This window comes from Homarus americanus, unplaced genomic scaffold (assembly GCF_018991925.1).
Source record: "Homarus americanus isolate GMGI-L3 unplaced genomic scaffold, GMGI_Hamer_2.0 scaffold824, whole genome shotgun sequence".
Taxonomy (NCBI): domain Eukaryota; kingdom Metazoa; phylum Arthropoda; class Malacostraca; order Decapoda; family Nephropidae; genus Homarus; species Homarus americanus.
Window position 1 is genome coordinate 126,457 of NW_024719328.1, and position 23,195 is coordinate 149,651.

Sequence of the window (23,195 nt, forward strand, 5' to 3'; positions counted from 1 at the left end):
TTTCACGCAAAGCCTGTTCATCGAGCTTATGGCGCCGTGAACCTCCAATAGGGGACTACCCGTGTCTCGTAAGTGATCAGAGTAACGTTTTACCAAATCCGGCTTCAAAACACGAGGTTCCATATATATTTCATTAGCCCATAAAGTGCTCGGACTTCTACATATAATCAACAACCTCACTCCTGGTCCTAGTGGTCTAGAGGTAACGTTCCCCGGTCACACACATAAGATCGTGGGTTCGAGTCCTGGCGGATCGCGTGACCTGGTTCCTTCGTTTATTTAACATCAGTATTAACAAGTAAGTTTTATTCAATCTCAGACAAAGCTTGATAGGGCAGTAGGATCAAACGGTGATGTGAGACAATAGCTAACAGCCCGGGTTTTTCAGGGTTCTGTAGACCCCACGCGGTATGATAACTTCCACTGGCGGTATGAGACACGAGTGGTGAAGCAGCTGTATGACCGTCCACTGACCTGGGTTTGAGCCACCTGTTGAGTATGGTGAGAGTTGGAGTGAACCCAGCTGTCTAGGTGCCCAACTAACGACGTGACGATCGTTTGGGGTCATCAACTCTCCTCTACCTCGGCTCACAATACCACATATCTTCAAGCAGTTTAGTGAAAACCTTTCACTAACGGGAAGCTAAAGCTTCTCTCAACTGTACAAGGTCTGAGTGGCTCACTCCCTTCCGTTTCATGGATGTACTGGGGGTAAAGTGAAGCCAGCTAAGTGATACAGGGTCACACACTGGGACCAAGAGTCCAGTGGAACTTAGAGGTACATTTCCAAGGTTGAGAAAGGCTGGTTTGGGCCTTAAACTACGGGTGCCTGTTGGTTGTGCCTTACAAAACTACGGAGTGCAGGTGGAATCTATGTGTTAGGTTAGGAAGCATGGTTCACGGGTATTGGTGGACTCAGTAACTTCTTAATAATAGTGATAATATTTTTGTGTGTAGTTAATACTATTTTTTCAGTTACTAATGTATGCTGTGTGCATTTAATATTTCCTTATAATTTCAATCTCAAGTATAACCCTTGTTCCCCAGAGTAGTGTTTAAGTTAGGTTAGGAGGTGTGTATCTGTTGGGGTAACATAATTTTGCTGAGTGCCCTGAAGGCCTACTCAGGGTGGAGTTAATAAGTTCTATTTTTTATACCATTTTTTCAGTGCTGGATATCATTTTGTTGAGTGCCCTTAAGGCCTATTCATTGTAGAGTTATTAATTTCCTATTTATTTTTATAAAATCTTCTCAGTGATTGATACTATTTTGTTGAAAGCCCTTAAGGCCTGTTTCATGTGTGTAAGCAACATTTCTTAATACTTTAAATTTATTGTTGTCTAATGAGGCATTGTCTGAATTTCTAATATTTTCAATATCATGTATAACCTTTATTCCCCAGAGTAGTGTTTTAAGTTCAGGTTAAGAGGTGAGCATATTGGTGTACCATTATTTGATTGTGTCTGTAGTGTTGCAGGGAATATAAGTGTCTAAATTTTACAGTGTGTCTCATTCATCCCAGTCACAGACGCTATCCTTCCACGGGTCACGGACAATTCATTTTGTTTAGTAAATTTAAGTGTTCTTGTGCTGGTTCGGGATTTCTCTCAAAGGGGTGCTTCCACTGCAATTACCATCTAATAATCTTTAATAAACCCCAAGTCTAGTGAGAAATTAAAGTCCAGTAATTCCGACCGGTTACACACATATATATATATATATATATATATATATATATATATATATATATATATATATATATATATATATATATATATATATATATATATATATATATATATATATATATATAAGAAATTAAAGGGAGGGGAGGAGCAGCTCAGAAATAGGTATAATGAACTATCTAGGAATGTTAAGAAAAAATGTAAGTAAAGCAAAGAGAGACTATGAAATCAAAATAGCAAGAGAATCCAAGGCGAATCCCAAGGGATTTTTCCAGGTATATAGAACAAAGGTCAGATTTAATTACACGCACTATTTTAATGTCATCAGCAAATTTACTTATGTTGCTTCCTACACCGATATCGATGTCGTTTATATATGTATATATATAATAAATAATATGGTCCAAGTACCGAGCCTTGGGGTACTCCACTAGTGACGTTGCTCCAATCGGATTTAGTGCCGTTAATGCTCACTCGCTGTTTCCTGTCCCATAACCATGCCCTAATCCATTTTCGAATATCTCCTCTAATGCCACGCGCCTCCACTTTTCTTATAGTCTTTCGTGCGGGACTCTGTCGAAGGCTTTGTGAATATATATATATATATATATATATATATTAGGGGGCAGGGAAAAAACACTTTTATTTGAGTTGCAGGCTGCACTTTTCAGGCATCGTTTGTATGGCTGTAACAAACACCTGTGCAAAATTTCATGCCATTTCATGCATACTTACCCTGCCGCATCGCGAACGACTTTTTGTCAACTTTTAGTGTATACCAAAAATTAGGTGTCATTTAATGTTTTCCAGGATAATGATAAATTTTACATGGGTGACATCGATTTAATTCACATGTTATTTTACAGGTACACCGCATAGAAAATCATTACAAGTTCATATTGAAATTCATTTTTGTGCGGAACCTTGGCATCATTTTCCTAGACAATAATCTTTGCCTAATATATCCATCTCTCGATTCGTATCCCGTCACTTCAGTGCAAGCTTCAGTCATCACTTTTATGCCTCTCTCGACCGCCTGAGTGCTGTTTGGCCACTTGGGCACCACTAATGGTGTCTCAAGAATGTCATTAACCTGTAGATTTGACAGAGAAGCAATGTAAGGAGGCTCAGTCTTGAGTTCATTCCTCCAGTTAATCATGGAATGATAGTTTTTTGCTTGCCACTTTAGTTTCGGAGTCACCACCTTTCTCATGTTGACTGCAGGAGGCACATCCTCATTCCCATCTCCATCTTTACCCTCCTCATCAGTATAGTTTAACAAATTCTCGTCAACAGCAGCATCAGAATCTTCCTCCTCCTCTTCAGATCTGCCAGTGCATTCTTCCTTTTGCTGATTCTCCTCTCTAATTTTTCTTATCATTGAGACAGCTTTTTCTCTAACAGTCATGTCCTCATCTGCACACATACCAAGAAGAAGTTGATCTGTGTGGGTGAAGTATGCATTTCTCTGGACAGCCTTCTTCACTATCGTCTCCTCCTCACTATTCAGGTGTTTCATATATAGCAGGGATTGGAGCACTGAACTTTATTATTGTAATGACAATTCTTTTCAACTCATGGCTGGGTCTTGATGTTGCTACATACAGCCTGAGGATTCTACTCCATAAGGTGTTCCACCTTGACACACAGGGAGGACCTGGCTCAATAGCAGCCAAGTCATCTTCAGCAACACCTGTGATAACTTCTTTACAAATCCTATACAGGTATTTCTGATCCCAGGACAGATCTTTCTCCACTTCATCATTAAACACAGGGAAATCAGGGAAACTAACTGGCTGGAAGGCGACAACTGGAAGCTCAGACAAAGACTCCTTGATCTGCTTTCCAATGGGACCACGCCAATGCTCAGGACCACTTGGTTTACCATCATAGTGATAAAAAACTGCGCGGAAAGGCAGCTCATTTCCGTGAAGCTGACATATGAAATAATGGAGCGGGTGACCAAGTAACATTTCAAGATGATGAATGATTCCATTTTCTGATCCTACATTTACATTGGTTCCATCACAACCAACACAAACAATGGGCTGCTGGGTTAGATTTTTCTCCACCAGAAACTTGTGAATAGTTTTGGCAATCTGCTTTCCGTGTCCAGCCTTGGGAGTCACATGTGGTGATCCTGCGGTGTGAACTGCTTAACGGTAACTATTTGAATAATTTCAAGTGCGCCAACTTACCCAGGTCTCCCCTACATTACAGTACAGTAACACAACATTGAGAAATGAAATGAGAAAAGGCTGATAATCAATATAGACATAGCACCATACTCATCTGCAACAAGACAACTTAAATGAAATAAGAGATATGAAAAAAAAGTTGATAAACACTGAACAGAACATTGCACCGCCACAGCGGCTGTTTGGCTAGTACTGTAGGTAAATTTAAAAATTTCAGTAGAAAATGCGGCAGACTAAACCTCGACATATCAGCTTCAAATTTGGCATGGAGTCTTAGATATGTATAAGGAACAATGCCTGAAGAGTGCAGCTTTGAGCAAAATTTCACTGCCCCCTAAAATAAATAAATATATATATATATATATATATATATATATATATATATATATATATATATATATATATATATATATATTTCATGTAGATCCACAATGAAAATGTGGATAAGATAAATCTTGATAAAATCACACAGGAAAAGGGAAACAACGGAGCACCTTAGCTTTCGTCTTTATTCAAGACATCTTCAGAGGTGTCACGTGCCTGAGCGCTCGGGAGCTCGCATAGCGTGAGGCATATGTTCACGCCTCTATTCCACACAAGCTATTAACTTGTTAATTGTACTTATTATATTATTATTGTTCTTAGTTACTTAGGTTAATTGTATATTTATGTATGTTATTAATATGCATCATTGTGTTACTCTGTTAAGTCAAATCAAGAGTAGTATTAATTAATTATATAAAATATCTAGCAAATGTCCTGGATCACGTGATATGAGACGCGCTCCTCCACCGCGTGGGCACGCTTCCCCAGTAGCGAAAAACCGTGGCATATGGTAGACGTGTCCATTCGTTCTCTAGCCTTGACCCTTGTCTAGTGCCTTGTCCAGTCTTCTGCAATGCCCTAGGGGTATCAGGTATTAGTGACACGTTTAGTTAGGTCTAGGAAGGGATCCTGGTGGTAAGGAATCTCCTGTTTGGTAGGAAATAACTATTTTGTAGGGATTGTTGTATGTATATATTTTGTATGTCTGTGTAATATAGTTATGTTAAGTAATATTCGTTTGGTCTAACTCCTTAACGGTGTATTTTCGCCCTTCCGGCATCACTCTTATTTTATTATACAATTACTTATTCCCTTAAATTCTTGTTTGCTAGTCATTACTCCCTTTAGAACATAAATTGAATTAATTAATTATCTTCCCTTTTGTGATTCACTTATTTCAACTGTTCTTACTTATTCAAGTACATTTAGTTGAGTAGGTTTTTGGTGAGGATAATTATTGCCGTGTTCCCTATTTGTTCCTTTATTTGTTAATAACTTGGGGTAGGATTCACTCCCCAAGTATAAAGGGTAGTGGGATCGCGACAGAAGGTATCCGAGTTCTACGGTAAGAAAGCCACTTTCCTGCATTTAAAACGTAACATATATATATATATATATATATATATATATATATATATATATATATATATATATATATATATATATATATATATATATATATATATATATATATATATATATATATATATATATTGTTTCGGACCATTTAAAAATTCACCCCCGAGTTCAAGTACTTATAGGGATGTGTGAGAACGTGGTCGCCGAGGCTTTGTCTAGACACATAGCACCAGTGACGTCTGTATCTTCGTTCATGCTCGCAATTAAGGGATGAACAACGACTTGATCCCTTGTGGTCTACAGTCATCTTTGCTCTAGAGTCAGGGCAGGAGGCCGTTCTACTGATGCAGACCTAATGCACAGGATAAGGTCACACAAATTGTTGTACCTGACACTCTATGAATGGCGGTAATAACCTTGTACCACAACGTACCTCAGGCAGGCCATCTGGCGTGACAAATGCCAAGTGGGAATTAAAAAAAATTACTGTTGGAATTCAATGAAAAAAGACATCGAACAATACATTCCTTAGTGTTTATCGTGTGCGCAGCAAATGGGTACTACCTTTCCACCTGCTCCAATGCTGGAATACCCTACACCAAAACGTCCGTTTGATACAGTTGCCATTGACTTGTTACAACTTCCGAGGAGTCACCAAGCATCCTCGTACGTATTGGTGTGTGTCGATCATTTCTCTAGGTTCGATATAATCCCGCTGCAGGATATATCAGCCGCGTCTGTGGCTCACACATTATTTATGAGTCTCCTATGCCAGTTTACTACACCAAAGGTTCTTCTCTCTGACAAAGGATTAGAGTTTAAGAATCAACTTTTCGCACAAATTTGCCTGCAAAATGGCATCCAACAAAGCTTCATTGCAGCTTATCACCCACCGGCGAATGGTCTTGTTGAAAGAACCAATCGTAAAATTCTTGAAATTCTTAGACATAATGTGAATCCAATGCACAATGCATGGGAGAACTGGTTACCTCTAGTAGCAGCCTCTATTAATGTGTCGATCAATAGCTTCCAGGGCAATCACCCTACAGGTATAGGATGTGGTTGCACTAAACGTAATCTATGGCCATCTGGCTCATTGTGGGAAGAGTGGAAACAACACTCGCACCATTTTCTAATAATTAGTGGTTAATTCCCGAGCTCCACCAGTCGACTTACTGTAAATGGAGAAAATGAAAGAGGCCGAGAGTAGTGCCGGCCACTCTGCCTCCCTCTGTAACGAAAGTTTAATATAGAACATGTTGTATCCACCCCTGTCCCTAGTGGGCAGTCATGCCGATGGGACCCACTATTACTTTTTTTTCAGAACAGCATTTCACTGATGTGCTTGACGCTTCCTGTTATTGCCTTAAACTCTTAAAGAATTTATATTAAATTTTCGAGAGCTCTCCCAGGAAGTTGTCTGGGCAATATTAATCTCATCAAGATTTGACTACACACACACACACACACATATATATATATATATATATATATATATATATATATATATATATATATATATATATATATATATATATATATATATATATATATATAGTGATGGGTTATCAGACCACAGCTTACAGTTTGGACCTGACCCGACATTAGGGAGGTCAAATGTAAGGGTACCTCTCACAGCCACTCAAGGAGCTACAAATCAGCCAGCACCCCAACCCTGTCACACGGCCCCACCAAATATGTAAGAGGCACCCAGACAGAAGGAGAAGCCACCTGCCGACCCTTCCTCCAATATACACAACAACCTAAATCTCAGAAAAGGTCCAGACCTGACCATACATTAGCGAGGTCAAATGTAAGGGGACCCCTCGCCCTGCAAGTCAAGGAGCTACAAATCAGAGGCACCCAGTCAGCAGAAGAGGCCACCTGCTTCCAATATATACAACAACTTACAGCTCCGAAAAAGTCCAGACCTGACCTTACATTAGCGAGGTTAAATGTAAGGGTATCCCTCGCCGCCACCCAGTCAGCATTAGTGGTCATCTGCCGGCTCCTCTTCCATTATATAGGACCTGTAACGGGCCTCACGAGAGAGAGTCTTGCAACCAAGAAGGGCCAGCAACAACGTCCCCAGTCCCGCTTGAAAGAAGTCCGCTACTAAGTGTAACGAGGTCTCAGCCGGGTCCTTCAACAGAGTGCTGTCAACTCAATGTGTAACAGTAAGTGCTGGCCGTGTAGACGGTAGAAGTGCGGTGATCCCGAACCTCCCCAACGATCTACTTAGTGAAGTGCCCACTCAAATTGTGAGGTTAGGTTATACGAGAATACCATAGTCTATCATAAATTGTATACGAACCCCCCCCCATTAATCCCCCTATTGAACTAGTAAAATAAAGCTGTAACACGCATTGGTGTTTTATATACTACACTTGTACTGAGCCTGTGTTAATATACAGTGTTGACATCACACCCTCGAGACACGCTACCATTTCCTCTCGCTATACTACTCTACTACTATAAATTCTTACCTTACCTCTTCATATATATATATATATATATATATATATATATATATATATATATATATATATATAATGAGAGCACAGCATAAATCAACCAAAGTCCTAACATCAGCCTTATTACTACTACTACTTTGCTGTCACTCGGAATCGAGTATGACGATCATCCAGCTATGATACAATGTCACCAAGGTTGGTGAGTTTTGAGGTGACCAAAGAAGCCGAAACGGGACCCGCAGCGTCGTCCACATTCGTTGAACATGTGGAAGGGCGGTGGTAGTGTCTTTCCGACGTTGGCGCTTTTGTGCCTCGGTTTGCAGTGAGGCTAACGCGAAAATATTGACACCTTCTCGTGTGGTGCTCCTCCAAGCGTTACGATGTGGAGTAATCGATTCCGAGGTGAGGGGGTCGATTTGGCACCTTTTCATGTTTGTCTTAAGACTAACCCTATACCTTTTCAATTGCCCGTCAACGCTTACTATTCGTTAGGTGACTGTAAAGTAGCTGTTTTGGCAGTCTACTGTCGTCCATACTAGATTACAAGATGTTGTAACCGCTAGATTAAGGTTAGGATATAAGTACCTTTGGCAGTATGTTCCTCAAGCAGATGTAAACAAAACTATATGTAAAGTGTGTGGCCATACATATGGCCACACACTTGAACACTACGTCCTCGACTGTGTGAAGATAGAACCTTTTAGGGACAGGTCCAAGCACACTGTGTGTGAAATGGCACAACACTTCATCTCTAATGGCAAGATAGCCGACATATTAAGATTGTATCCACTTTTTTGCACTTAGTAACTATATCAATTCTCATGTACAGAACCAAATACACAATGTGCTTGAACACTTCTCACGTAAATGTGAATAACAAAGTGTGAGGCCAGACATACTGCCTCACACGCCTGTACTCACGCAGTTGTAAATAAGTTACCCTTTATGTATAGAACTAAACAAATAATGTAATTGAAATACTGTGTAACATTCAGTGCCATAATATCCTGACAACGGGGGTAAATTATTATGACCCTTTGTAAACTCTACTCTGTAATCCTTTTGCACTACCGCTCACAGGATGACTGTGGGGTGCACAATAAAGTAGCCGCTATAAGCGGCAAAATCAAAAAATCAAATCATGTGGGTAACATGGCCAGTCCAACGTAGTTGTTCATGGATAATGGTAGCCTCGATGCTCCTACAGTTGGTGTCAGCGAGAATACTGGCATTCGTTCTCTTGTCTTCCCAGCGAACTCGTAGGATGGAACATAGATTACGTTGGTGAAACTTTTCAAGTTCCTAGCGGTGCCTCCTGTATGTGATCCATGTTTCATTGCCATTTAGTACGGTGGACAGGACCATTGCTCGATATAGGTTCAGCTTTGCGGATAATATCAGCTCCCTACAGCTGAAGACATGATTTCGGAGTCCACCCAAGGCTTGAGCTGCACATCTGATACGATGCTGTATCTCTTCATCGATGTCTGCTGCGATGGTGGACAAGTGGGAGCCGAGATACCGAAAGTGGGCAACATAAGAGAGGGTAGTACCGTTAAGCTGGATGGATGGTGGTGGTGTGTCTGAACCAGTGTGCATACTCGTCTGCGTAGGTGTTCAGGATGTCCTGTAGGTCGTGTTCATTGTGAGCAACAATGGTGAGGTCGTCTTCACACTGAAGTTCAGTAATGGAAGCTGCCGACATCTTAGTTCTTACCTGGGGTCGTCTTAAGTTGAAAAGACCCCCCTTCACCTGGTACTCGATGTCCACCCCGTTAGCTAAATTGGCACTGACATGAGTAAGGAAGGCAGCCAAAAAAAAGGAAAAGAGAGTTGGTGCCAGTGCATATCCTAGTTTAATCCTGTTTGCATGGGGAAGAAATCCTTCTGGGTGCCGTTGTGCAGGACACTGCCGTTCATGCAATCGTGGAGTTGCCTAACAATGGCAATTAGTTTTGGTGGGCAGCCAAAACGGCTGAGGTTCCACCAGAGGGCTTCCCTGTTGACCCACCCGAAGGGGTTGGTTTGGTCGATGAAAGCCATCTATATGTCACGACGCTGTTCTCTGCAATTTTTCTTTATCTCGCAGGCAACAAAGATCATGTCAGTGGTGCCACGTGATGGTCTTAAACCACATTGAGATTCTGGGAGGAAGTTTTCCGCCTCAGGAAGAAGTCTGTTTAGGAGGACTCGGGTGATGATCTTGACAGCTACGGAGAGCAGTGACATCCCACGGTAGTTGCCACAGCCTGACCGGTCTCTCTTGTTCCTATAAATATTGAAAATGCAGGCGTCTTTAAGAGCTTGGGGGATTTCCTTCTTATCCCATATATTCTCCAGGAGAGAATGGATACGGCTGGTAAGCAGAGGTCCTGCTGCTTTATATACCTCTGCTGTGATTCCATCAGACCCTGAGGGTTTGTTATTTTTCATGTGTTTGATGACAGTAGCTACCTCATACAGGGATGGAGAATAGCTGAGGTGGGTCAGCTCTGGATGCTGAGGGACCTGGTGGGTAGTCAGGACATCCACATCGGTGTTTCGGTTGAGCAATAAATGGTAGTGCTCACTCCAGTGCTGAAGGAGGCCTTCATCGTCTTTAATCATGTGGTTACCGTCAGATTAGCGGAGGGGCGCTGCGTCACGAGTGACTGGCCCATCAAATGTTTTATTGGAAATGAAAATTCGCACATCTTGTGCTGATCTGCAATTTTTTGTGCTTCACATGCTTTATTTTAAGCCAGTCGTTCTTTAGATTGCGAAGTTCCCGCTATGCTGCCGTTTTCTTCTTACTGAAGGTATCAGCTTTGGTCCGAGTCTGAGGGTTGTTCTGCCAGTCAGTAAAACCAGCACGTTTATCATCGAAAAGTACTTTGATTGTTGGGTAATTTTCTTAGAACCAGTCCTGGTGTATTGTTTTGAACTGGCCGAGGGTCTCTCTGCAGGTTTTTATCATAATAGTATTAAGAGTATCCCATCCGGCACTGGGATTCACGTTGTTTGCATGACGTAAATAATTTAGTAGGACTCGAAGCATCAAGAGGCTCTCATTGATCCCAATAGGCATTTCAGTTAGCATGTGTAGGATGTATCGGTGTATGGTAAAGCCAACTCCATAAATGCGGTTTCTCTCCGCAGCAGGCTTACCCTTCCAGAAGAAGGTGTATCCAGACCTCCCCGTTCTGTGAGTTGGCACTCATCTGGGAGCCGGGACTCACTGATGGTTACAATGTCGATGTTATACCTAGCCAGCTCTTTTGCCACAAGGGCAGTTCTCCTTTCAGGACGTGCATTTGTGCCAGTATCCAGGAAGTTCCTGACATTCCATGCAGCTACCATAAGAGGTTGTATGGTTTGTTTTTGTTTGGATCTGTGATTTTGATTGTGTTTTCGACAGCATAAGGATGACTTTACTGGGTACGGTTGCCCAGTCAAGTTGGGTTTCTAGGAAGGCTATGATTAGGGCACCCTTTCTAGCTCCTTCGCCATGTGGAATGAGGATAGTGGCTCTTCGGAAGGGCTGCTCAGTCGCACAAATAGGACAGGATTGCACTGCTGTCTAGATCCCAATGCATAAATGACCATCTTATCTGTGCCGCCCATGTGCAGAATTGTGACTAGAGGCTCCCGGAAGTCATCTCTGCCTGTCCCCGTCGCCACTCGTTCGAACACAGGATGGTGCCTTAACATGCACTTGAACAGTACAAAAAGCATACACCACTTATCTCCACAATAATATCCTTAGTCCAGATCAACTGAACTAAAGCCTCACGCCAGCCAGGCATGTCTGCTTCTGCCTCGGTCTCCCCCGGCTGAGTTGGTGACCAGTGCCCAACATAGTGCTGATACCAAGTCTTCAATTATGGTACTATTTTACTTAACTAGCACTCAAAATTTGACTGATTTATTTACAACATACATTATTATCAATTAATTTATATATAACATATTAAACAAGGAATACCTACATGAACAAAGTTATATGAGATATGACCCTACTTATTGAACAAGCAGGACTATTACCTCTGAACAGTTAAGATAATTACCTCAAAATCACAATATATGCGGTGCTACATAACACTTCCCCCCTTAAGATAAAAATCTTGCGTTTTTTTCAGCCTGCTGGTCGAGATAGATCATCTACAACGACATCCTCTTTTCCTTTAATGTGTCTAATCTCAATATTATATGACTGCAGAGTTAAACAACATCTAGTATGTCTCTGATTCATGTTTTTCATACGAGTCATGAACTGTAATGGGTTATGGTCACTGTAAACTAAAATTTTGTGATTCGTGCTGCCAAGGTATTCGTTAAACTTTTCCAATGCCAAAAGCAGAGCTACAGCTTCTTTCTCTATAGTAGAGTAATTGCATTGATGAGGTTTAAACTTTACAGAAATATATCATATTGGATGTAAAACTTCACTATCATCTGCCTGGACTAATACTGCACCAGCCCTGTCGTGTTAACAGTCTCACAACATATAGTGTTAACAGTTTTACAAGTTCTAGTGGTAACAGCTTTACATCGCCTAGTGTTAACAGTCTTACAAGTCCTAGTGTTAACAGCTTTACATCGCCTAGTGTTAACAGTCTTACAAGTCCTAGTGTTAACAGCTTTACATCGCCTAGTGTTAACAGTTTTACAAGTCCTAGTGTTAACAGTTTTACAACTCCTAGTGTTAACAGTCTTACAACTTGTTGTGTTAAAAATTTACAACCCCTAGTGTTAACATCCTTTCAGCTAGTAGTGTTAACACTCTTACAACTCCTAGTGTTAATTGTCTCACAACTTCTAGTGAAAAACAGTCCTGCAGCTTGTAGTGCTAACAGTATCACAACTTGTAGTGTTAACAGTCTTACAACTTGTCGTGTTAACAGTCTTACAGCTTTTAGTGTTAACAGTTGCATTACTTGTAGTTTTACTAGTCTTACAACTTATAGTTTTAACAGTTTTACAATTCCTATTGTTATCAGTCTTACAACTTCTAGTGTTAACAGTCTTACAACTCCTAGTATTTACAGTCTTACAGCTTGTAGTGTTAACAGTCTTACAAATCCTAGTGTTAACAGTCTTACAATTTGTAGTTTTAACAGTCTCACAACTCGTAGTTTTGACAGTCTTACAACTCCTAGTATTTACAGTCTTACAGCTTGTAGTGTTAGCAGTCTTACAATTTGTAGTTTTAACAGTCTCACAACTCGTAGTTTTGACAGTCTTACAACTCCTAGTATTTACAGTCTTACAGCTTGTAGTGTTAACAGTCTTACAATTTGTAGTTTTAACAGTCTCACAACTCGTAGTTTTGACAGTCTTACAACTCCTAGTGTTAACAGTTTTTCAGCTTGTAGTGTTAATAGTCCTACAACTTGTAGTATTATGTGTCTTACAACTTGTAATGTTAAGTCTTACAACTCCTAGTGATAACAGTTTTACAACTCCTATTGCTAACAGTCTTAACACTTGTAGTCTTAACAGTCTTATAACTCCTAGTGTTAACAGCCTTACAAATCTTAGTGTTAACTGTCTTTCAATTTGTAGTATTACTTGTCTTACAATTTGCAGTGTTAACAGTCTTATAGCTAGTAGCGTGAAAGGTTTTACAACTCCTATTGTAAGCAGTCTTACAGCTTGTAGTGTTAACAGTCTCACAACTAGTAGTGTTAACAGTTTTTAACTTATAGTGTTAACAGTCTCACAGCATGTCATTTTAACAGTCTTACAACTTGTAGGGTTATCAGTCTTACAACTTAGAGTGTTAAAAGTCTTACAACTTGTAGTAAGACCAGTCTTACAAATCCTTGTTTTAACAGTCTTACAGATTATCGTGTTAACAGTCTTACAACTCATACTGTTAACAGTCTTTCAACTGTTAACAATAGGAGTTGTATGACTGGTAGCACTAGGAGTTGTAAAACTGTTAACACTAGAAGTTGTAAGGCTGTTAACACAAGAAACTGCAAGATTGATAACCCTAGAATTTGTAAAACTATTAACACAAGGAGTTGTAAGACTGTTGTTAAGAATGTTAATTCAAGGATTTGTAAGACTGTTAACACTACAAGATGTAAGACTGTTAACACTATGAGTTGTAAGACTGTTAACACTACAAGATGTAAGACTGTTAACACTATGAGTTGTAAGACTGTTAACACTACAAGATGTAAGACTGTTAACACTATGAGTTGTAAGACTGTTAACACTGCAAGATGTAAGACTGTTAACACTATGAGTTGTAAGACTGTTAACACTACAAGATGTAAGACTGTTAACACTATGAGTTGTAAGACTGTTATTACTACAAGATGTAAGACTGTTAACACTAGGAGTTGTTAAACTGTTAACACTAGGGGTTGGTGGAATGTTAACACTAGGAGTTGCAATGTAGCACTAAATGCTGCAAGATTGTTAACAGTAGAACTTGTAAAACTGTTAAAATTAGGAGTTGTAAGTTTGTTAACACTAGAAACTGCAAGATTTTTAACACTAGTAGCTGTAAAACTGTTAACACTAGGTGTCATAAATCTCTCAACACCAGAAGATGTAAGACTGTTATCACTAGAAGCTGCAAGATTGTTAAAACTCTAAATTATAAAACTGTTAACACTAGGATTTGTATGGCTGTTAGGATTAGAAGCTGCAAAATTTTTCACACTATTAGTTGTAAAACTTTTAACACTAGGAGTTGTAAGACTGTTAACACAAGGAGTTGAAAGAATGTTAACACTACAAGTTTTAATACTGTTAACACTACAAGTTCTAAGACTGGTAATACTGCCAGTTGTAAGACTGTTAACACTACAAGATGTAAGACTGTTAACACGAAAAGTTTTAAAACTGTTAACACGACAAGTTGTAAGAATGTTAACAATGTAAGATTTAAGGATGCTAACACTAAAAGTTGTGAGACAGTTAACACTACAAGTTGTAAAACTGTTAACACTAGGAGTTGTAAGACTGTTAGCACTAGGAGCTGTAAGACTGTTAACACCAGGAATTGTAAGACTGTTAACACTAGGAGTTGTAAGACTGTTTAACACTACAAGTTTTAAGACTGTTCAAACAAGAAGTTGTGATACTGTTCACACTAGAAATTGTGAGACTGTTAACATGAGATTTTGTAAGAATCTTAACAATAGAAGTTGTAATACTGTTAACACAAGAAGTTGTAAGTCTATTAACACTAGGAGTTATAAGACTGTTAACATTACAATTATGAGACTGTTAACACGATCAGTTGTAAGACTGTTAACACTACAAGTTGAAAGAATGTTAACACGATCAGTTGTAAGACTGTTAACACTACAAGTTGTAAGACTGTTAACACTAGGAGTTTTAAGACTGTTAACAGAAGGAATTGTAATACTGTTAACACTGCAAGTTGTAATACTGCCAACCGGAGAATTTGTACGACTGTTAACACTAGGAGTTGTAAGACTGTTAACTCTAGGGGTTTTAAGACTGTTAGCACGAGAAAAAATGACAGGTAGTTTAATTCTTAATAATCTACGGAAGTTGAGGTAGGAATTTTGTATTAATTCTTTATCATCCTCTTGTTATTTTCCTGTTTCATTTCATAATATTTCTTTCCTTTTATGTTTCTATAATTACTTTCTCCTTCCGTTTTTTTTTCATGGAGTCATAAAACATACAACTTCGTTTTTTTATTTCTTCCTCAGCCTCCCTTTCCCCTGAGGACCGTGCCATCTCCTTCAGTCTCTATTCTCTTCCTCGTATTTCACCTTCTCCTCTCCTTCCTCCTCTGTTACACTTTCTTTACTAACATATATAACTGGGGTTACTTTCTTTCTCGACACTGCCACTTTTATTTTCATCTTCCTCTGTGTATTTTTCTCTTCGTCAATAATAAATTATCATCTTCCATAACACATTCATTGCATTGATTTACGGTCTCACTGCGTGCATCATCATAATATCATTTGTTTTAATACTTTATCTATATCATCCATTTTCTGATTTTACATTTCCTTATTTTTTTATAAACCTCTCCTATTCCAAGTTGCTTTTTTTTTTATATAAATCCGTCACATTTTCCCTTCCAAATACCCCTACTAGACTTCTCTCAATTTATGATTATGATTCTTCTTATTGTGTTTGTGTTCTTCTTGTGTCTTGTGGTCATGTGTTCTCATAATTTAATACATTAGTTTTCATTACTTCATCACTAATTAGGCTTGTGCAAGTACCTATTAGTAAAACAGGATCACCTGAAGATTAGCACTCCAGATAATTTACCTTAATTTTGATTACCCTACATAGCATAACATATCATAACATAACATCAATTAATGTAACGTAACTTAACGTAACGTAACCTAACTTAACTAACCTAACCTAATCTTACATAATCTAACACCATGTATAATTATGGTGAATAATTTTCAGATAAAATACACTGGAATGGCTAATTTTCAGGAGATAAAATAAATGCTGTCAAGGAACGATGTTTCCTTCACATAAGTCGGTAACGAATGATTTATCTATACATCTTACAGCAATCATCCATCGCAAATTTCTTCATTCACTTCCACCAAATCCTTCCAGTTACCATTCTTTTTGTTTATTATATTTTATTTTTTGTCCAGAATAACAAAACAACTACCAAGACGTCATGGAGTTTGAGTTTCGTGTTTCTCTTTTTCTCGGTCGTCTTAATAGGAGGAGAGAGACTGACTGAAGCAGACAGCTATTGTGTGTTACTTGATGTTTGTTAAGCATGTATGACCCACGTAAGTTCCACAGTTGGTAGAACATTAAAACACATCATCCCACGAGTCCACACTACCATATGTTCGCCAAATTTCTAAACCTTAAAGATAAATTTTTGGGTAGCGTCTCACAGCTAATGTTTAGATAACTTTAGCCAAAGTTTAACAGTATAAATATTTACACGAATAATCTGACGTGACCTGCCATGACTCAACATTAGCCTACGTGACGTGACGTGACCCGACGTGACCTGACGGGACCTCAGGTGACCTGACCTGAGCCATTTTGTAATTATCACAAATTGAACAACACAATGTCAGCTGGTACAGACGCGCGAAAGGACGGATAAAAACAACCATGTCTGGCGAAGAATAAAAATATACTCCTCTGAGACAAACTGTGGCCACTGACGGGACCAAGAACACCAAGAGTGTGTGTGTATTGTGTGTCCAATAGCGATGTTGTCATGGCCCGAACACCACTTCCTCCAGGACTCCTGTGAGCGAGGAGTAATGTAGCCGAGTGTTTGGTGCGCTAATGGGCCTTGTGTGTGTGTGTGTGTGTGTGTGTGTGTGTGTGTGTGTGTGTGTGTTTCCACACAAAACGGAGGGAGTTTTGTCGAGACACTTTACGAGCGTCTTAACCTTAGGGATATTGTTCACTGTGAGTCACCAGACAGAAGACTTCCCCCAGGACTCCTGTGAGTGAGGAGTAATGTAGCCGAGCGTTTGGTGCCTTGTGTGTGTGTGTCCGTCCGACCGTCCGTCCCTACACACACAGAGTGGTGAAATGCGTCTAAAGTGGCAGTGCTATGTTAGTGTTAAGGTGCAAGCACTGCTTGCTCCCTCTCGCTTTCAGCTGCCGCCGCTGGTTAGCCCTCGTGGCAAACAGTACACAGCCTCATCACCATCAAGACTCCTGCTGTGACTCCTCGTGTCAATACACGGTAACTGGGTGCCTTGTGGGCCCAGGCTAGATCAGAAGGGGATCTCGAAGTAGCAGTGGGCCCCAGAAGGACGGCGCATTGGCCCACTGGCATGTGCATACGTCCTGGCGCCTACCAACCACTGTCCGCTGCCTTGCGGATTAACCTTGGCAGGTATAAGGCTACAGGAGTCGACCCTGAACGAAAAATCTGCTGTGGAGCCCCGCATCAGGCAGACATGCTTACAGAGCTCCAACAAGACCCCAACAGCGTTGTAGGCGGAAAAGGTCACCACCATGGAAACCCAACGACTACACAGGCGGACGAAGGCAATGCCTGATGGACAGGCTACTAAGGCTATCGGCAGTCCATTGCGACTCTCCCTCTCCTCAGTCGTTGCAACACTTGCACCATGGATCAGGAAAAGGTAGAGCCATGATGTGTGGCTGCAGCCTGTGCTCCTGCCTCACCACATAAATCAACTCGCGCAGCCATCATCCAGTTCATCAAACCTCTCATCATCATCAAAACCCATATACTCCCAAAATTCCTATGGCGACAGACGAGTGGCGACGGGGACAGGCAGAGATGACTGCCGGGAGTCTCTTGTCATAACTATGTATTTGGTCACCACAGATAAGATGGTCCGGTCCTATCTGTGCGACTGTGCGCCCTTTAAGGGAGCCACTCTCCTCACCCCCAAAGGGGGAGGGGGCTAGAAAAGTTGCCCTAAACATAGCCTGCCTAAAAACCCAACCTGACTGGGCAAACGCACCAAGTAATGTCATCCTTATGCGGTCAAAAAAACACAATTAAAATCACAGATCCAAACAAAAACAAACCATACAACCTCATATGGTCGCTGCATGAAGTGTCAGGACCTTTCTGGATACTGGCACAAATGCATGTTCTGAAAGAAGAACTGCCCTTGTGGCAAAAGAGCTGGCTAGGTATAACATCGATATAGTAAACATCAGTGACTCCCGGCTCCCAGATGAGTGCCTGGAAAGGTAAGCCTGCTGCAGAGAGAAACCGCATTTATGGAGTTGGATTTGCCATCTGCCAACGCAACCTACACAGGCTAACTGAAATGCCTATTGGGATCAAGGAGCGCCTCATGACGCTTCGAGTCCCATTCATTCACTCACGTCATGCCTTCTTCATCAGTGCATTAGCCCCAACATTGGATGCAGAGGATGACATCACGGAGTCCGTTTATGCCAACCTTGACAGAGCGCTAACCTCTATCCACAGAGAAGATAAGGTTGTGCTCCTTGGCGACTTCAATTCCAGAGTTGGCAGAGATGTTAACATTTGACAGGGAACCACAGGAAGAAACGGACTAGGCAAGTGTAATCCCAACGGCCAACTCCTCCTCAGCAAATGTGCTGCACACAACCTCATTGTCACCAATACCTTGTTTAGGAAGGCGGACACGTTCAAGGGTTCATGGTAACACCCACGATCCAAGCACTGGCATTTCATTGACTACATCATTGTCAGAGATAGAGATCACCGGGATGTCCTCATCACCCGAACCATGCATGGTTCAGACCACTGTGATACTGATCATCGACTTGTCAGAGCCAAGCTCTCACTTCACGTCGCCCCAAAACGGCGAAGGCAGAAAGCCTCCAGAAGAAGTTTTAATACTAAGCGTCTGGAGGATCCTGCATTAGCACATGCTTTCAGAGAGCAGCTCGAACATGGACTGATAAACAACCCAAGAGCAAACAACGTGAATCCCAGTGCCGAATGGGATACTGTTATGACAAAAACCTGAAGACACCATCGGCCAGATCAAAAGAATACACCAGGACTGGTTTGATGAGAATGTCCTAGCAATCAAAGAACTCATCGAAGATAAACGTGCTGCTATTACTGACTGGCAGAACACACTTCAGTCTCGTTCCAAAGTTGATATCTTCTGTAAGAAGAAAGCGGCAGCCCAACGGGAACTTCGTAATCTAAAGAACGACTGGCTTAAAATAAAGCATGTGAAGCACAAAACTTGTAGATCAGCACAAAATGCGCGAATTTTTCATTTCCACTAAAACATTTTATGGCCCAGTCAGTCATGGCGCAGCCCCCCTCCGTTTATCTGACGATAACCTCATAATTAATGACGATGAAGGCCTCGTTCAGCGCTGGAAAGAGCGCTACCATTCGTTGCTCAACCGAAACACCGATGTGGATGTCTTGACTACCCACCAGGTCCCTCAGCATCCAGAGCTGACCCACCTCAGCTATCCTCCATCCCTGCATGAGGTAGCTACTGCCATCAAACAGATGAAAATAACAAAGCCTCAGGGCCTGATGGAATCCCAGCCGAGGTGTATAAAGCAGGAGGACCTCTGCTTAACAGCCGTCTTAATTCTCTCCTGAAGAATATATGGGAAAAGGAGGAAATCCCCCAAGCTCTTAAAGACACCTCCATTGTCAATATTTACAAGAACAAGGGAGACCGGTCAGACTGTAGCAACTACCGTGGGATTTCTCTGCTCACTTTAGCTGGCAAGATTATCGCCCAAGTCCTCCTAAACAGACTTCTTCCTAAGGCGGAAAACTTCCTCCCAGAATCTCAATGTGGTTTCAGACCATCACGTGGCACCGCTGACATGATCTTTGCTGCCCGCCAGACGCAGCAAAAGTGCAGAGAACAGCGTCGTGACTTGTACATTGCTTTCATCGACCTAACCAAGGCCTTCGACGCAGTCAACAGGAAATCCCTCAGGTGGACCCTCAGCCGTTTTGGCTGCCCACCAAAATTCATCGCCATCGTGAGACAACTCCACGATGGCATGAACGGCAGTGTCCTGCACAACGGCACCCAGAAGAAGTTCTTCCCCATTCATACAGGGATTAAACAAGGTTATGTACTGGCACCAACTTTCTTTTCCATCTTCTTGTCAGCGCCAATTTTGCCAGCGGGGTTAACATCGACTACTGGGTGGTCTTTTCAACATATGACCACTCGAGGCAGGAACAAAGGTCTCAGCAGCTTCCATTACTGAACTTCAGTATGTAGACGACTTCACCCTTCCTTCTCACACTGAACACGACCTACAGGAGATTTTGAACACCTATGGAGACGCGTATGCACACTTCGGCCTTGAGGTGAATGTACGTAAAACTCAGATTCTTTATCAACCTGCCCCTGGTTCAGACACACCTCCACCATCCATCCAGCTTAACGGTACTACCCTCTTCAATGTTGCCCACTTTCGGTATCTCGGCTCCCACCTGGCCCCCACCGCAGACATCGATGAAAAGATTCAGCATCGGATCAGTTGTGCTTATCAAGCCTTTGCCTGACTTCGAAATCGTGTCTTCAGCTGTAGGGAGCTGAAATTATCTACAAAGCTACACGTATATCGAGCAGTGGTCCTCCTCACCCTGCTATATGGCAGTGAGACAAGGGTCACATACAGGAGGCACCTCAAGGCACTTGAAATCTTTCACCAACGTAGTCTATGTTCCATCCTCCGAGTTCGTTGGGAAGACAAGAGAACAATTGTCAGTATTCTTGCTGACACCAACTGTAGGAGCATCGAGGCTACCATTATCCATGAACAACTACGATGGACTGGCCATGTTACCCGCATGGAAGACAGTAGACTTCAAAAGCAGCTAACGAATAGCAAACGTAACGCCTTGGGCAATTGAAAAGGTATAAGGATAGTCTTAAGACAAATCTGAATAAATGCCAAATCGACACCCTCACCTGGGTGTCGATTACTCCACATCGTAACGCTAGGGGGAGCACCACACGAGAAGGTGTCAATACATTCGAGTTAGTCCTACTGCAATCCGAGGCAGACTAGTGCCAACGCCGGAAAGATGCTGCCACCGCCCCTTCCGCAGTAGATGGAACCTCCACATGTGCAACGAATGTGAACGACGCTGCGGGTCCCGTATCAGTCTCTTTAGTCACCTCAAAACTCAGCAACCTACGAGACATCCCTAATAACTCATATTATTGCATCATAGCTGGATGATCGTCATATTCGATTCCGAGTGACAGCAAAGTAGTGTGTGTGTGTGTGTATGTTTCCACACTAGACGGGGGATGTTTTGTCGAGACACTTTACGAGCGTCTTACCCTTAGGGATATTGTTGAATGTGGGTCACCAGACCAGCGACAGGAGATAAGTGGCGCGATTCAGGATTCTTCTTCAGTCCTGCTGAGAGGGGGGAGCATCCAGACGTTGTCCAAGTCACAAAACATATCACTTTTGAGTCCCTATGCTTCCTTTTTTCCCCTGAGAAGGTGAGAAATGGTGGTAGTTTTTAAAGAGAGACACGCCTCTGTTTCCTTGTTTACCTTTCTGATATTTTTGAGAGGGGAACTGTCAGGACACTGGTCGATAAGGTCATCACCTTCCCTGTCCCTCTTCATCAAAGCTTTTGTTTGCTTTTTATTTTGGGAGGAAGACTATCACTTGTCAAGACGATATGAGCCTCGTCTCTTGTTTACCTGTTCCTCTTTGCAGTCTTTTCAGGAGAAACACTAAGGCACGAACTGAAGCATAGAGCACCTCAGCTTATCTCTCTCTCTCACTTTCTAATTCTTCAGGCAGGATGTGGTAGTGGTCATGAAACAACTTAATTCACTTAAATAAGTACTGGCACCTCTCAAGTGTGTGTGTGTGGCACCGACAGGAAGCCCCTTTGTTTTCCCACAAGATATACAGTGTGTGTTGTTGGCCCCCTGGAGCTGAAAAGGAGGATTTCATCTTTAGTCATAGATTTTTACCTATGATTCATAATTCAACACCGTAAAAATCACATATTTCATGTTTACATGTTGAAAAGTATGAATACTATTAGATATAAATTTCTAAACACAATGGCGTCTCTGTGGGCCTAACAACAATGGGTGCGAACGAGGAACCAGGATTTATGGTGAAACATTCTTTAACCATCGCGGTTGTGTCAGGTGTGTGAGTCAAGCCACCTCAAACAACTGATTCCCTTTAACCGTCGTGATGAGAGACAGTCATCATTTTGTCTCATATTTTAGGGATGAAACATGTTGATGGTGTATTACCTTACAGTACGTGAGAATCATTGATTTGAAACAGATTATTTAGCCAGAAAAACAAAGATACAGAGTGGAAAATAATAACAATATTAACATGGCTGAGCTAGTTGAGAGCCTGAGCTCTCTTGTAGGCACCTGATATATACTGTACATTAATCTCAAGGAAGTATTATGTAACATTTAGTAACATCTGGAATAGTACAATAGCATGGTGGTAATAAGAACATCTCATAATGTTACAACGGTTATCACTTCGATTTTAATTATTTTAATTATTTATGTTATTTTATTTTATTTCATTTTTTTTATTTGCATTTATATTATAAGTATATTCAGTACATAAGTTACAGTGGAATTGAAAAACAGAAATATGATGGGGAAGCAGTACAACATGGGTTGTACAGTATTAAGATTGAACAAGGGACAGAGCTGTCAGGATTATGTCTAGTCGGCAAATATATTGATTACAATGCTAATTTCTTATTTTTCTACATGATAATTTCTGATAAAACGGTTTTGATGGTACAATAAATGTAAGTATATATTGTAGGTAATACAAAAGAATATTAATACTTAGACAATAGATATTTTTTAAGAGATGATTTAAAGGAAGGAAGCATAGACTTTGATTGATGGGAGGGGGTAAGTTGTTCCACACCTTCACACCGTGTTATTTTATGAAGGTTTACATAAGAACATAAGGAGTCTGCAATAGTCCGGTTGGCCTGCATG